Genomic DNA, 15,043 nt, shown 5'->3' on the forward strand with positions numbered 1-15,043 from the left:
GGTGCAGCATAAAACATCATACAACAAATACAAATAACACCTTATCGTAGACTTTTAATGCAAATAAGATAGATGTAGTGGCAGGGCAAGGCACAAATTAACCAAAAATGTCTCGAAGGGCATTCTGATAAATTTCATGGATTGAGGTGCAAGATAAGTCATACCGGTGAATGATGGCGCGGAGGTTAGCAAACTCGGATAAAACTAATACGTCGTCTTGAATCTGTGATTTGTGCTGGTGTAAAAGACGGTAATGGTACATGTTGGATAAGCGCATGATGCGATAGGAGGTAAACAGCGGTTCACAATACGTTCTGCAAGGCACGGCAGCAATTGCTCTAAGCGCATTCGTCTGCATAACTGGAAGCTTCATGATGTATGTGTTGTATTGCGCCCCACCAAAATGGAGCATCTTAAATGCAAATGAAATACCGTGTGGTGCAGCGCCAGCTTTCTTTTTACAGGTAGTAAATACAAAAAAATTTCTCCTGATTCCAACTACAAGGGCAAGATTGCCCTGGAGATGCTCAGTGTGAGCATCTTATAACATAAATTTATTGAAATGTGCTTGCAGCATTTTGTCTCTCTTTGTAGTTTCTATGTCATTTGCTCCTAAGGCAAGAATCGTACCGATAGAAAGAGCCTGATCTGCAGCTCTCAAAATGTTTTAGTTTTGTTGGAGTTTATAGGAAGATAATTTTTAATAGACCAAGAGTGCAACTTAACAGACGTTCATTGTAAGCAATCACTCTTTCCAATATTCATATCCTGTCTGTTTTTCATTCCACTTTTTCTGTATTGTGTTGTGCTGGCCAGTAAATCCCAAAGTGCTGAAAATCAATAAGAGTGACATCAGCATTACTGCTGAAATATAGTATCACCTCTGAACTGCTTTTGGGGAAGACAAATTGCAAATCCAACTCTCTCAATTCCTAGTTACGGAGTAGAGTTAGGATAACCGTGGAACGTAGTTTCTTTTCCTATTTGCGCACTCTGTCAATACCTATTGCCCACATATGCTCGACATTGTGTTCCATGAGCAGAGATTACTTGAAGATCATAACATACGAAGCTTCTGTTCATTACTAAAGCTCTGGAAAATTGCTGCTCCATTCCCAGAGCTATAAAGGGCGGACCATTTATTGTATGCTAATGTATAAAGAAAAATTTTAACTCTAATTAGCGAACTGGGTTTGAAGGACGACGCAGTATAATTTATCACTTGTCTCATGCAGCGTGCATTAAATCCTCGAAATTCAGGCACAGACGTTAAATCAAGGGCTCCAAATTATTTAACTCCAGCGGGAATATAGAAAGCAAGGCTTTCTTGAAGCAACACTAATCAGTGTTGCATTTCAGTGCCTTAAAACACTGAAAACGCTGAATTCCACAATAAAGTCGCAAAGAAAACAGGAAGTTGAATTGTTTGTAGGACATATGGGATAAAATAAACGCTGAATTCCCGGAAAACGCTGGACCGCTGCCTTGAGGTATATTTTTTTCACTCTACAACACGTGCCTTAATATCAGGGTAGTGGCAAAAGAAAGAGACCTAGTTGAGCAGCCGGCCCAGGTGCCGGGAAGACCAGTGACGCCAGTGGGTGTGCATATGGTTATTATTTTTCCGAAATAAAAAACTTTGTGTTGTCGTGCAGGGATGATATGCCCTTATAATACAGGCTACATTCTGTGTTATGAGAGTCTAGGCAAAATGACTGCATTGTTGCACCAAAAAAGCAAATATAAAGACTTGGGAGCGGGAGCACGAAACGACAGATTGAGCGCTCGTTTTGTACTCTCCCTCGCAACTCTTTCTTTTTCCTTTTTTGGAGCAACAATGTATTCTCTAGATGCCAACCAACTCTCCGAGCAACAAGTTCTACTCCAGTCTAGGTAATTTTTGTGTTCGGTAACTTTGAACAGGCATTGTGTACTGCTGCTAATGCCTTATGGACTTGCCTATGTTGACCGAATTGGTAACTGTGTTAATACACAGTTAAATGAACACTTATCATTCTTTAATGGCTTTGGGGCAACTGCCAGCGCTGAGGAGGAAATGTGGATGCCATTTAAGCAGAGAGGTACCAATTTTGTTAATTCACCACAACCAGAACACCATGAAATTTTCGAGCCTTATATTAAAAGGCAAGAGGTCAACTACACTAGCAAACCACCAGCTCCATTTAGTGGAAAATAATAGCGGTTTAAACAAGCGCACACTTTCCTTCAGCTTGGATTACTCTCCAGACATTTCTTTGTTTACTGAACGTTTTGCTTCAGTTCTGCAACTCTTTACCAAGGCACCCTCAAAACCAAAAAAAAAAGTAAGCATGGGCTATCTTGAGAACCATGATGGAGGCCGCAAACACTAAAATGGTAGTGAACACCACCCTCCAACAAATAAAAAATAAGTTCGATGCAACAGACGCGGAACTCACATAAATCCTCAAGAGGACTCAACACAGAATAGACATCTCATATGAGGTCCCGGATGTACAGAGGCATAAGAAATGACAAACTCGGTCACTCCATAATGCTAACACAGGTTTACGCAGAGGCACATTCAAAAGGAACGCCACCCCAGGTAGTGATCGAATCGCGAACGATATGATTTCCAACTTAAATTCCGACACATTAGCTCAACCAGCGGACTCTTTTAGCGACAATGTATCGAACCCTCTTGCACTTCCACGGGAATGGATGGAAGCTAACATAATTCTCATACTAAAACCAGCAAAACCCAAAAACATACAAAATCTGCGACCTGTATCATTCACTTCGTGCATAGGAAAACTTTTCGAGAAGGTAGTCGAAACGCACCTTAGCAGAAATATAGAAGTTAAGAGAAAAAAAAATGAAATAAAATTCTGGGATTTTACGTGCCGAAACCCCGATTTCATTATTGGATATGCCGTAGTGGGGGACTCCGGAAATTTGGACCTCTTGGGTTTCCTTACCGTGTACCTAAATCTAAGTACATGTTGGTTTTCGCATTTTGCTCCCGTCGACATGCGGTCGCCGTGGCCGGGATTCGGTCCTCAAGCTCGTGCTTAGCAGCCTAACACGTAGCAAATAGGCAACCACGGCGGGTAGAGAAGATTAAGGAGTCTTTCCACACTCCATGTCCGGTTTTTGGCCACAGTTTCAGCATGTCTTCGTACTCTTAAAAGAAAATGCACTCAACCGACAAAACGGGGGCGGAGATATCATCCTAGCACTAGACATCGAAAGAGCATTCGCTGCCATTTCCTATCTCAGTATTCTCGACGAATTATATATACATAACGTCTTTTTTGTCGAACCGAACAGCGACGATAGATATAGAGTCAACGAGATCCGCACACGACCCCATCATCATCATCAACCAATTTTATGCTCACGGCAGAACGAAGGCCTCTTCCCGCGATCTCCATGCATGTCCTGCGCCAACCACTTCACACTAGCGTGCGGTTGGCGCAGGCTACCGCAAGCTACCGCAAGGGTAACACCTCTCCCGCGGCACTAGCGATCCTCACAAAACGCAAATCACCGGGACGGGCCGTTGAGCTCGTGTGGGTCCCGGCTCACTCGCAAATGGAAGGCAACGCACTCGCCGACCACTATGGCTCGAGAACTGTCAATCCGTGTCGAGGACGAGCCAGAGCTACCGCACCCCATGACAAATCACAAAGACATCACCCAAATGTACAGAGGTGGCAGATGTAGGCTTCCCCGTCCACATCCGCAACTCAGCCGAAGGCAGCAAACGATCGTGCGACGCGCGCAAGCGGGGTCGCTAGCGCATCCCATGCGCTTGCACAAGATTTTCCCAGCAGGGAATGACACTTCATGTCCATTTTGTAGACGATCGGAAGGCACTCTAGCACACATCCTTGTAGAATGCACTAAGCTGAAGAATCCCTACCATCCCTACCCCCCACCCTCCCCCACCCCAACCTCCCCGAGCGATGGGAGACCTTGTTGTCCAACCGCGACCTACCAACCCAGCTCGCGCTGGTGGTTCGGGGCCAGGAACAGCTAGACGCATATGGGACATGAGAAGAAGGTTCCCCATCTGGTGCCAGCGCGCACCAACCTTTACTAAGGGCTCAGTAAAAGTTGATGCTTTCTCTCTCTTCCAACTAGAGCCCGCAACTCTTCTGATTTCATCGCCCAAGATGGTCTGCTGCCATCCTAGACTTCGCTTCCTTTCTCTTGACGCCCATTGTGCAACCCTAATGGTCCACCGGTTATCCAATCTACGCATTTCGTGAACTGCCCAGCTCCATTTTTTCTCGCAATGTCAATTACAATATTGTTTATGCCGGTTCACTCTCTCATCCACACCGTTCTCCTCCTGTCTCTTAACGAACTGTCGTTATGGCGTTATGACAGGCACTCATTGTTGGCGAAACTCAATCGTTCACTACAACTTCGAACTGAAACAGTGAAGCAGCTCTTTAGAGTGCCAGTTGGAATCCACATAGCGTACTCGAGGCACTAGAGTGCCACTTAAGCAGCCTGGAACAGGAAATATAACCGCATCTGCATTATGGTGTCTTGTACTACACTGCTGTTTGATTATACGAACTGAGAACTAATCCCTTCGTCAGTTCATACACACACCTGACTGATAAAGAAGACGCTATACACAAGCCTCATATGAATTGACTTGATTTTCTAATCTCCTTCGGTGAACACTAATATCATCAATGCATCCCGTACCACTGTTGAATGAAATTTTTGCTTCTTGCTGGCTGGAGCCATACGGTCTTATAGGCCCATTTGGGTGAGTTTCGCCGATCCCTCATAAAGGTTCCCCAAGCAAGAAGCATCTGTAAACTTAAATCTGCTTAGAGCGTGTAGCACCGAAAAGGGAATAACTGCTCGTCCATGCCTTTTCGTTAGCGGCAAATAGCTTAAAGCCTCAATTCCCTTTACTTCAATTTACCACCTCTTAATATTGCCCTTGAAAGACGGCTTTATTTTGACAAGCAGTTCAAAATGCAGTATTGTTTAGTCCTCATGTTACTGCCAAAGGTTTTCGGGAATGAATAAGAAAATTCCACATTTCGCCATGAATTACCCGTCTCAAGGAAATAAGTTTTAGGGGGCTAAAATAAATGTTAATGGTGCCACGGTGCTAAGAAGTCATACGTAGCCAGCGTTTGTTGAATGCTTGCTGTGCGACGAAAGTATGGTCGCTGCATTCGTATTTTCTATTCCATGTTCTGGCAGTTGTATGCTTTTAGCATCCACGCGAGCTACCGTGAAAGAGCGCAGAACTGCCGACGAAAAGCCCATAGCGCTTTGGACTCAGTTTCGTTGGCTGGAGCTATAACGTCGCTTTTGAGGAAGTTGAGGAAGATGGTGTTGTGAGCATTTGTGCAGTTGCTACTTCCACGGACGGAAGCTCGTCGCTGAGTGACAACTGTTGAAAATTTAGGAGCATGATTAATATATCGCAACCCTCTTCCCACCAACAAATGATCCAGGAGCTCCTTGTGCGCTATGCTTCAGTGTCCGACTTTGCCCAAGAGCGTCTACATTCACCACCACACTCCCGCGTACACCACCGCATCAGTACCGGAACAGCCTCGCCAACAAGACAGGAGACGTACCGCCTTTCTTCTGCCAAACGCAGAGTGATCGCCGAAGTTACAGACATGCTGCAGGTCCTCTCAAAGGTGGATTTCAGACTAAACTATATCTCTAAAAAAACCTTCACACAAGCGAATCTCTGCTCAATTGTCAAACACAGCAAACACGTGCTCACTCGCGCTGCCAACAAGACATCGAGATATATTAGACATGTAACCTGCGGAAGAATGTATAAGGAAGAATTTCTTGCCGGGAAACAACGAAACAAACAGTAACTTTCAGCGTCTACATAAACTTTTGCCCCTTCAGTCCCAACAATCAGGGGTGGTAACACGTACTTCGCTGCACAAAGAAAATACGCATAAGAAGTAATACATTTCACAGAAACTATTGTGAAACTGTTTGTTAAATGTGAACAACAGCAAGGACGACCTGCACTCCGAATGCGCTCTGTTCTCGTTGCACAAAGCTTATTAGGTTAACTACGAGCTGCAAGAGTGCGCGCAAGGGCGGTATATGCTTACCTTTCAAGGGGCGAAGTCATCAAACGCTCCTTCGTCTTGCAGGCGTTGTGTTACCTACACTCTTTGGGACGCAAACACTGTCGAACTGCCCATGAACTCCACCACAGGAAAGCACAAACTTCAAGAAATTCTTCCACACATCATGATTTGAAGCCACAGTACCACGTTTTTTACACAAGAACGTGGACAGGCGTGAATAAAGGCAGCTCTGATGGGCGCTGTTGTACATACAAGACTTTGGCGTGTCGTAGAAAACATACAGGGTATGTCCAAAAAAAGTTGTCAGTGAGTTGATTAAAGGAAAATTATTCATCAGATCGGTACAATACATTAATGGTTTTCAAAATAGGCTTCCCCTGTATTGATACAGCGCTTCCAGCGAGATTTCCAGGCATCGAAGGAGTTACAGGAGGCCTCCTTCTGGATGTCCTTTAGAGCCTTGGTGCAAACCTCTTTGAATTTGTCAGCTGTCCCTAACTGATATCCTTTCATTGGGAGTTTTCAAACGCGGAAAGAAAAAGAAGTCTAGGCGAGCCATGTCAGCACTATATGGTGGCTGCGGAGCCATTGATACCTTTGAATTGACCAGGAAGCGGGTCACGAGGCAGGCGGTGTGGTCCGTTGTCATGACCAATCGCCCGCGATGTCAGGCCGGACGCAATGAACGCTTCATTCGAGTTTCTTGAGCCCTTCCATGAAGAATTTGGCGTTACCGGGTGTACCATGTCGTACAAACTCATGGTGGGCTAGCCCCCTGGCGTCAAAGAACACAATGAGCATGGTCTTGACCTTTGACTGGGTCATTGTCGCCTTCTTCGGGCGAAGAGACGTCGAGTTGCGTCACCCCGGACACAACTCTACACAACTTGACTAGGAACACAACTTTTATTTTGTAGTCATATTCAAATACCTAAGGTTCGTCACCTATGATGACATTGTCTAAAAAGTAGGGGTCACTTTCACACAAGTCCGGAAGTTATTGGGACGTTTCAACTCGGCGTGATTTTTGGTCGTCCGTGAACATTTTGGGCATAATCTTCGCACAGACTTTTCGCGTCTGCAAATTATTCGTCAAAATTTCGTAAACAGTGATATTTTGAAATGTTTAATATATGTGCCACTAAATGCACACTCGAACGATGGTCGGAGTTCAGAAGATTTCTCACACGTGTCTAATTTTTGGCGGTGATGGCTGTTGATTGCCGTCCAATGCGGGCTTCATCGCTGTCCTCTTCCCGACCTTCTAAATGTCGTTGTGCCACCGGTAAACTTGCAGTTCTGAAAAACGATTATGAACAAAGTTGTCTTTATCACAGAAAATTTTTCGACTGCAGGCTTGCCGAGCCTCACACAAAACTTGATGGCAATCGTTTGTTCCAACGAGTGCTGCATTATGGTTTGAACAGGAAATGAAAACAAGTCTAACGGAAAAGCTTGTTCTTACTCTCCAGATGGCCGCAGGTGACTGGGCGACCGGGCATGCGTAGGCTGATTTGCGCCTCCACCAATCGCAACTGGTCCTAGCGTGCTGCGACATATAGTCGCTTCCCACAGTATAATCACTGACATTACTTTTCGGATAAACCCTGCACGGCGAAATAATAGCGTCACACGAGGCCAGAGGCTTCGTGATGGTTTGTGCACAAAAGAGGGACCACATTTTATCTAGGAACTTCCAAAATGCGATTAAATTACCTTCGTACTGGAACGAGCACTCGTGCCCACACAACGTGGCCCAGTGGCCCAGCTCAACATAACGTCCAGTAATTTAACGGGCATACACGTCAGGCGGCGGCAGTGCCGCACTGCGCTTAACAAGTCAATATAGCCTTCGAAAAGTTTGTAGAAGCATGGCCTTCGAGATTTATTTATTTTTTACATAGATAAAGTCGTAACTGGAAGGAAGGCTAGCATTTAAACACCATTTATTGAGTTCAAAGTACCTGGCAGAGCTGTATGTTTAAAGAAGCAGATACAGGGATTTCAGGCGAACTATGCGTGAACGCTTCCTGGCGGACACAAGCCAATCAGCTTCCAGCTCCGTCGGCTTGCAACGGCGGATCGCCTTTACGGCCTTGTACGAAACCCGCCGAGCAGAAATTTATGATCACCGCCCATGTGCACGATTTTTACGGCGTGAAGTCTCGTCTTTTAGAGAATATGCCACCTCACGTTGAATCGGCGGAAACACATTTCCTCCAGCCTATGAAACTAATGGTATCTTCGACTGGTCGCCTGTATGCCCGAAGCAGAGTCGGGTAGATCGGTCGTTTCCCGAGCTCAAAGGTAGGGGACAAGCGCGCAAGCCGAACGTGCGACTCCCTCTCGGAGGAGGAAATTGCTGATGCGAAACCACGTGACTACTGCCAACGTCCGATGTTTCGCCTATCCAAAGCTCCCGGCGCTGCCGGAAAAACCGGCGGACGTGCCGGCGGGACGAACGTTCGTCGAGGCGCCAGCATGCAGTGGCCTAGGTTGCCAAGGTTACGGTGGGCCGTCGCTAACAGCAGCGACGAGGCGCTGCCATGACGTTTCAATCTCGATGACTGCTCCGACGACAGGGCTCGGAGCGCCTCAGAGCGCTCCAAGATAGAGGACAGCAATCGAGAAGAACCAGCCGAACGCAGGGCGCGCACCCTCTTTCAACCAGCCGAAGACAACGCCGCTCGCGAGAGCGCTCCAGAGTGCTCAGAAAGGACCAGCTGAAGATAGCATAAGACAACAAAGCGTGGTGACGGCTCGCTGGCTACGGCTGCTGGAGTTTCGGCCAAAGTGAAATTAGGCGTACTGCTTTCATGTGCTGGGAAACAAATAAATGCGGCTATGCTCCGTGTACACATTTTATTAATCTGACAACTGAAAATTTTAAATTATTTAGTTCGGCATGCAAACAGGCATTTACGGGATCCATGCTGCCGTAGTTCTACCCTTGGTAATGTCAACAGTGCACTTTATGAAAAGCAAGGCACGTTTAGTAGCGACCGCAGGTTCTGCACTTGTTACGGAGCCAACTTTACCATATTCGAAGAGTAGTAAAGAAAGCTATCATAATAAGGGCGACGTTCGAAAAAACCAGCTCCCCTCCCACCGCCCATTCTTACTACTTAGATGTGCCAGTAAATACATCCTAGAGGTAGATAATCTATCTGGAGCAAGTGTTCCCCGATAATCAGTGTGCGCACTCTATATTACCTGGATGTGGTCTCGAGGGAGTGCGCAGCCAGACAATATAAAGTGCACACAAACGTAACATCCAGCGGTAAACAAAAAGGAGACATCCTGCAGGAAAGAACACAATGAGTATTCAAATGCCTAAGGTTCGTAACCTATGATGATATTGTCTAAAAAGTAGGGGTCACTTTCACACAAGTCCGGAAGTCATTGGGACGTTTCAACTCGGCGTGATTTTTGGTCGTCTGTGAACATCTTGGGCATAATCTTCCTCTAGTCGTACGAAAGCATGAGTAAAGATGCGGCAGACATGCGGCAGACATGAAGTATGTTTCCTTAAGTTCACATAAAAGACATGGAAGCATAAAGATCACAAAGGGCACAAAAAGGAAACATACAGGAAACATAAAGGCCATAGCCATTTTCATAGGGGTGAGTCAGCGCTGCGCTGTGTTTTGAAGGCGTAGTTCCCGTTGATGCAAGCGGCTGCACGAAGGTCAATTCGCTCGCTGCTGCTGCGGCGTTTCCTCACTTCAGCGTTTCGACGGCGACTTTCCGCGGTCAGCGAGTGAGATGCGTTCATGTCGGCTTGTGCAAGCGGGACAACATGCTTATTAGAGAGTTATAGAATAGGTGTTCCGAACGTTTTGAGGCTCCAAGGAAATGGCGTCGAAGCCATTGCGCATGCGTGAGACGCAAACTGAGTTTGGGTTTCACGTTGGGCACGCCATTTCACTGATTCAGCGGGAACCTCAAAAGTTGTCCCAGCATATTTGTGTAAAGAAACACGGTGGCACCCATCGAAGCGATTGCTCTAACCTAGCACCAAACTGCGTTCGATTCGTGGTAACTCGTGAAGTTCGCAAGCTAGGAGAAATGACTGCGGTTATCGCTTTCTCTCAACTAGCGTGTCTTATGAAGATTGATTCATTAGACGCCGCAGATTCAGAATTCGTTTGTGGATTTTATGGTTCGTAGGCCTAACACAGCTTAGCGAGGCTGGTGAAGGCACGTAAAGTTGATCACCCAAAACGTGCTCGAAACGAAGCCCAAGTAATTGTTTGCTGCTTACAGAATAACCTCTAAAATGCAGTTAAACTCGAATACACGAAAGTCAAAATTACTATTCTCACCATAAAATGGTATATTTGATTTTATTATTTTTAATAGCTTTTGTTTGATGCCGTAGTGGCGCTGTCAGCGCAAGACGCTATCCGCAAACGCAAAACCCTATTCTAAAGCTCTTCTCTCCTGCGTGCCCCAGCGCTAACACCCGCAAAGCTCTTTGGGACCACAAACTATAGGGGCCCCTATTCTAAAACTCTCTATTAATTTACTTATAGTCGCGGTTTTTGATTTTTTCTGGCTACGCAAAGAAAGTTACGGAGGCAGAGCACGCAGAAGTGCGAGTGATTATGAAAAGAGTCCCGCGTTTTAATCCACGTTAGTTTAGGCTGGGGAAGAGAAAAGATAAACACTTTATTACTCACAGTTAACTAAGACAGAAACCACCACCTAGTGAAAAGGTTTACTTCCGCGTCTGGGGAAACGCGAAACTGTCGCGAGTGGAAGTTGGGTCGATTCAGCGTCTGTTCTGGGCAACCAAAAGCACTTTCACAAGCTGTAACGAATGTGCAGGAGCCGCACGCCCGTAGCTTAATTTTCATAGCCCAGAAAATCGCCAGTATGTCTGGATTGAGTAGTTGATACGGCCGATGTAACTACGATACTTAATTCCTATAGCGGTCCACTAATTTAGTATCGCAATCAATGCTTCGCCTTTCAGGTGAAAGTGCGACTTTTTTGTCTTCCGAGAATGCTGTGTAGTGGTTTCATTGTAGTTCTTCAGCGTTCTTTGCTCTGTTTTCGTTGTGGCATTTGGTATGTCGATTTGTCCAGGCAAGGTCACAATAAAAATTTTATTACCTGACAGCACTCGTGTCGTGAATTTCCTGTTTCTCCTTTGTGCTTGCGCCAAATTTCCGTAACCATAAATCCAACATTCCAACTTGCCCAATTAGCAGTCCTGATTCTACCAACTTTGGACACTGGATATTTTCTTGATATGCCGTCGTGGCCATTCCTTTGTCGTTATTTTAACGTCAGCATCTGACTCTCGTTATGACGCCGTCGTCTGGGCTACTATGCCGGCACAGTGGGCCAAGTTTTCAAACAACTTGTCTACTAAGTGCTTGGGGTCGGGAAGCCGTCATGGTCGTTGCATCGTCATCATTCCAGCTTTTTAATCTGAGTCTCGTCATGCTGTTGTCGTCACAGCACCGTCATCATACAGTCGTCGTGAGGCCATCGTGGTCGTTCTATGGTCGTAATTTCACATTCGACATCCGATTCTCGTCATGCCATCGTCGTCACGCATCTTACGCCAACCTAGTCGCCCAAGTTGCCTTCTGCCTTACACTCTAAGAACAGTTTGCACCCTTTGGAGTGCCCCTTCTGCAACGATAATCGTCATCTGCCTTGATGCGTTTCCTTTATTTAACGCTGCGAGCCCGGTACTTTCCAGTAACGAACGGCACGCGCGTTATCAGCAAGGTAGCATTGACGTGCAAGTTCATGCAAGAGCATGGACTTTCAGTCTATGCTCGATGTTGGGGGTATATACCCGCCAATTACTGAGAGTGTGCGCCGCTTGTACTTCAGATTTATGCAAACGTACTCGTTGGAAGCGTGTGCAGGAAAGTCTTTACGAAGGCACGTTAAATTCCGACGAACAAAAGTGAGCACTTTGCTTAAATTGTGATCATTCCTTCACCACAGTGGCACATATCCAGATACGCGTAGTAAAGACGTCATGTTTTGTTCACATATTACAGCCACGGGAAACTGGTATTTGAACATCCATCGCCGAACGTCTGCGAGGAGGCCCCGTAGGCCTCCGGCATTCCACTGCATTATTGCAGATCTTCGTAATTGGTTTTCAAACGAGAGCGGCATGATGCCTTATTGTTGAGCCGCGAGGAGCGGTTCCAAAGCATCTAGAACATGTAGCGCGGTCTTAGCAACCGGCGTCTGTAGTCCGCAGAGAAGTGAACGCATCGTAGTTATCAGGTGTTTCAGCATACTTCGTACATTTTCATTTTCTGTCTTATCATTCTCAACCACCTTTGCAGACACATCACCCGACGCATTTAAGCCTGTTTGTTTGGGTGGGAGCGACGGCCAGTCAATGTCAGAGTCGGTCGGCGGAAGCGTCGTTTTATGCAGCGCATGTGTTCCGCGTGCTGCTGCCGAAGATGGTACGTCGGGCTCGCATCTTGATCGCAGAAGCAAACTTGGCAAGCGAGGAGTTTGCCATGCGGCCGATGGTTCATCTGTACGGGAAGTACTCTTGTCTTGCTGTCGTCTGTGTCGCGATCGACGTCTGCGACGGCGTATCGATGTAGCAGCCTGTCTGTGAGTGGAGTTGTCCCGCACCATCTTTCGAAGCACTGACGTTTCGTCCTTGATTTTCTGGCAGTCTTTTGATGTCGCTTCATGTGGACCGGCGCAATTAGGGCATTTAAGGGAAGTAGCATCGCAGCTATCATTTTGGTGGGCCCCTCCACACCGTTGGCATGTTACGCCGCTCTTGCAAGCTGCGCTTACATGTCCTATTTTGAAACCCTTCCGACACTGCACCAGTTTTGGCACGTAAGGGCGCACACGGTGTCTTACGTATTCTACTTTTACGTAGTCAGGTAATGTTTCAGAGTCGAAGACTATTTTAATACACCGGGATTGACCGAAGCGGTGAATCTGCACTATTGGTGCGGTGGAATTCAAAAGCCTCTGGAGGTCAGTGTCTGCGATTTCTTCGTCCACGTCAGAAATAACGCCAGTCGAGGTTCCTTTTCCATACGCAAAGAAGGAGCGCACTGGGATGTTTGTAGTGTGACAGCCTTTAGCGTATCCAGAATTGACTTGTTGTTCACGTCCACCGAAAGGATGTTCCTCCGTGCGTTAATTGTGATCTCGTTGACTTGGCCTGGCGCAATTCGCTCAAAGTACTCTGTTAAGCTCTGCCTGTTCAAGGTATTCAGATTGTCGGTAGCTGTGGTAAGGACGTAAGCAACAGTGAATGATTGCTTACCACTTTCTTGCCTGGGCAACGATTCACTGTCTGTTGATGTCCTCCTGAATTTTCTCTTCAAACGCTGACCCACGGCAAGTGTGAAATCGTTGTCCGCTTCCATTTCTTCTACCATTGAGCTGTCGGAAGATTGAAGGGGGACAGTGGAAGGGCCAGTGCGGTCCCTTGTCCGCCAGTAATGGCAAAACATAGCATCGTGCGGATACACTGTTCATTAGCGTCATTGAGCATACTGCACACTTCAGGACATTCGAGCGGGAACGGAAATAGTTTACGAATTTATCTGTTTGTATTTGCAAATAATAAAACTGAACGTCGCTAAGCACTTTATTAGCCTTGATCATTGCGCTAGCTGTACAGCAACACTGGCAAATCATTACGCAGCGCCGACTCTTCGATGAATTCAAACCCATTGTGTATCCTGTATACTAAATTACGAAAAATGGACGTCGCCATGCAATATTTCATAGCCTTATATAAACCCTTATCAAAGCTGTACAGAATCATTGGTCGACTAGGTGTTACAGACTCCTAGTCATTCCGAGACGGGAGCGCGCTTGCATGTAATTAAGGAACGCCTACCTAATGCCCGTTATGATTTAGTATACGTGCAAGCTAGGTGGGCGAGACGAGCGCTCAAATCACCACATCCACGTCCGAAATATCCCTGAAGGTCTTCCGGCACATATTAGGCGTCTTTGCGTTTGCACTGTGACAGGAGACGCGGCGGCAGGCACCGCGATTGTCGCCGGTTCGATTGGTCACATTAAATTCTTGGTTTCCTTCACCGCAAATCATTTATTGGCTTGACCTTCTAACAATGGTGCGTTGAGGCGTAGTATAGAAGTGACATTATGCAGGTCTGAAGCTTCCTTCTCAGTGACAGCGGATAGAAAACATACACTCTCAAGAGCTTTTCATCGAAGTATACCCCTCTTTATTTAGTGAAAACGATAACTTACGCCAGTGTGCATAAGGTAAAGGACTGATAAAAAACTCTGGCAACTTACTTGCAGTGTGCAAAAAATAGAAAAGTTTATTTATGCAGGGGTCCATGCTCCTGTAATAAATTGCAGTTCAGGAGTGACCCTGTGGAAGCTGATCCGTCTTAATGAAACGCAGCTGGCTCATGAGACAAAAAGTAGGAGCTGAAGAGAGCACTCTAATGCTGACCTTACACCTCATTGTTAGTGCTTAATTTGTAGTTATCCGCTGACAAAGGCATTGCAATAAACATTGAGACTATGTCTTCATACGCAGCACTTATACGGTGAATTGGAGAGCAAAAGGTGGGAACGATGTTTTGAGATGAGGCAGGACTGCCTTGGTTTATGTACTGAAATAGTGTTTATTATTTGTGTGACGTCAGTGCACTCACTTCTTTAAGTCCAACGTTTGCTGCAGCTTACAGTTTCTGTAGGTGCAGGTGCTTCTTTACTTGAAGCAACCTTTCATTTATGAAATAAAGCTGCCATTTTGTAGTTTTGCAAGTTTCCTTCGCGTCTTTTAGTCTTTTCTAAATATGTAACATCTGGCAGAACGCGTGTGTATCACATATTCCAAAAGGACTTCTCGAGCAACTTGGTGCTTAGATTTCCTAGGTATACTTGAATGTGGCAGGAAATACATTTCGTGAAGAGGGACAGAAGAAAGACAGTGAAGCGCCAATTGCGCTCTA

This window comes from Dermacentor variabilis, chromosome 7 (assembly GCF_050947875.1).
Source record: "Dermacentor variabilis isolate Ectoservices chromosome 7, ASM5094787v1, whole genome shotgun sequence".
NCBI classification, from domain to species: domain Eukaryota; kingdom Metazoa; phylum Arthropoda; class Arachnida; order Ixodida; family Ixodidae; genus Dermacentor; species Dermacentor variabilis.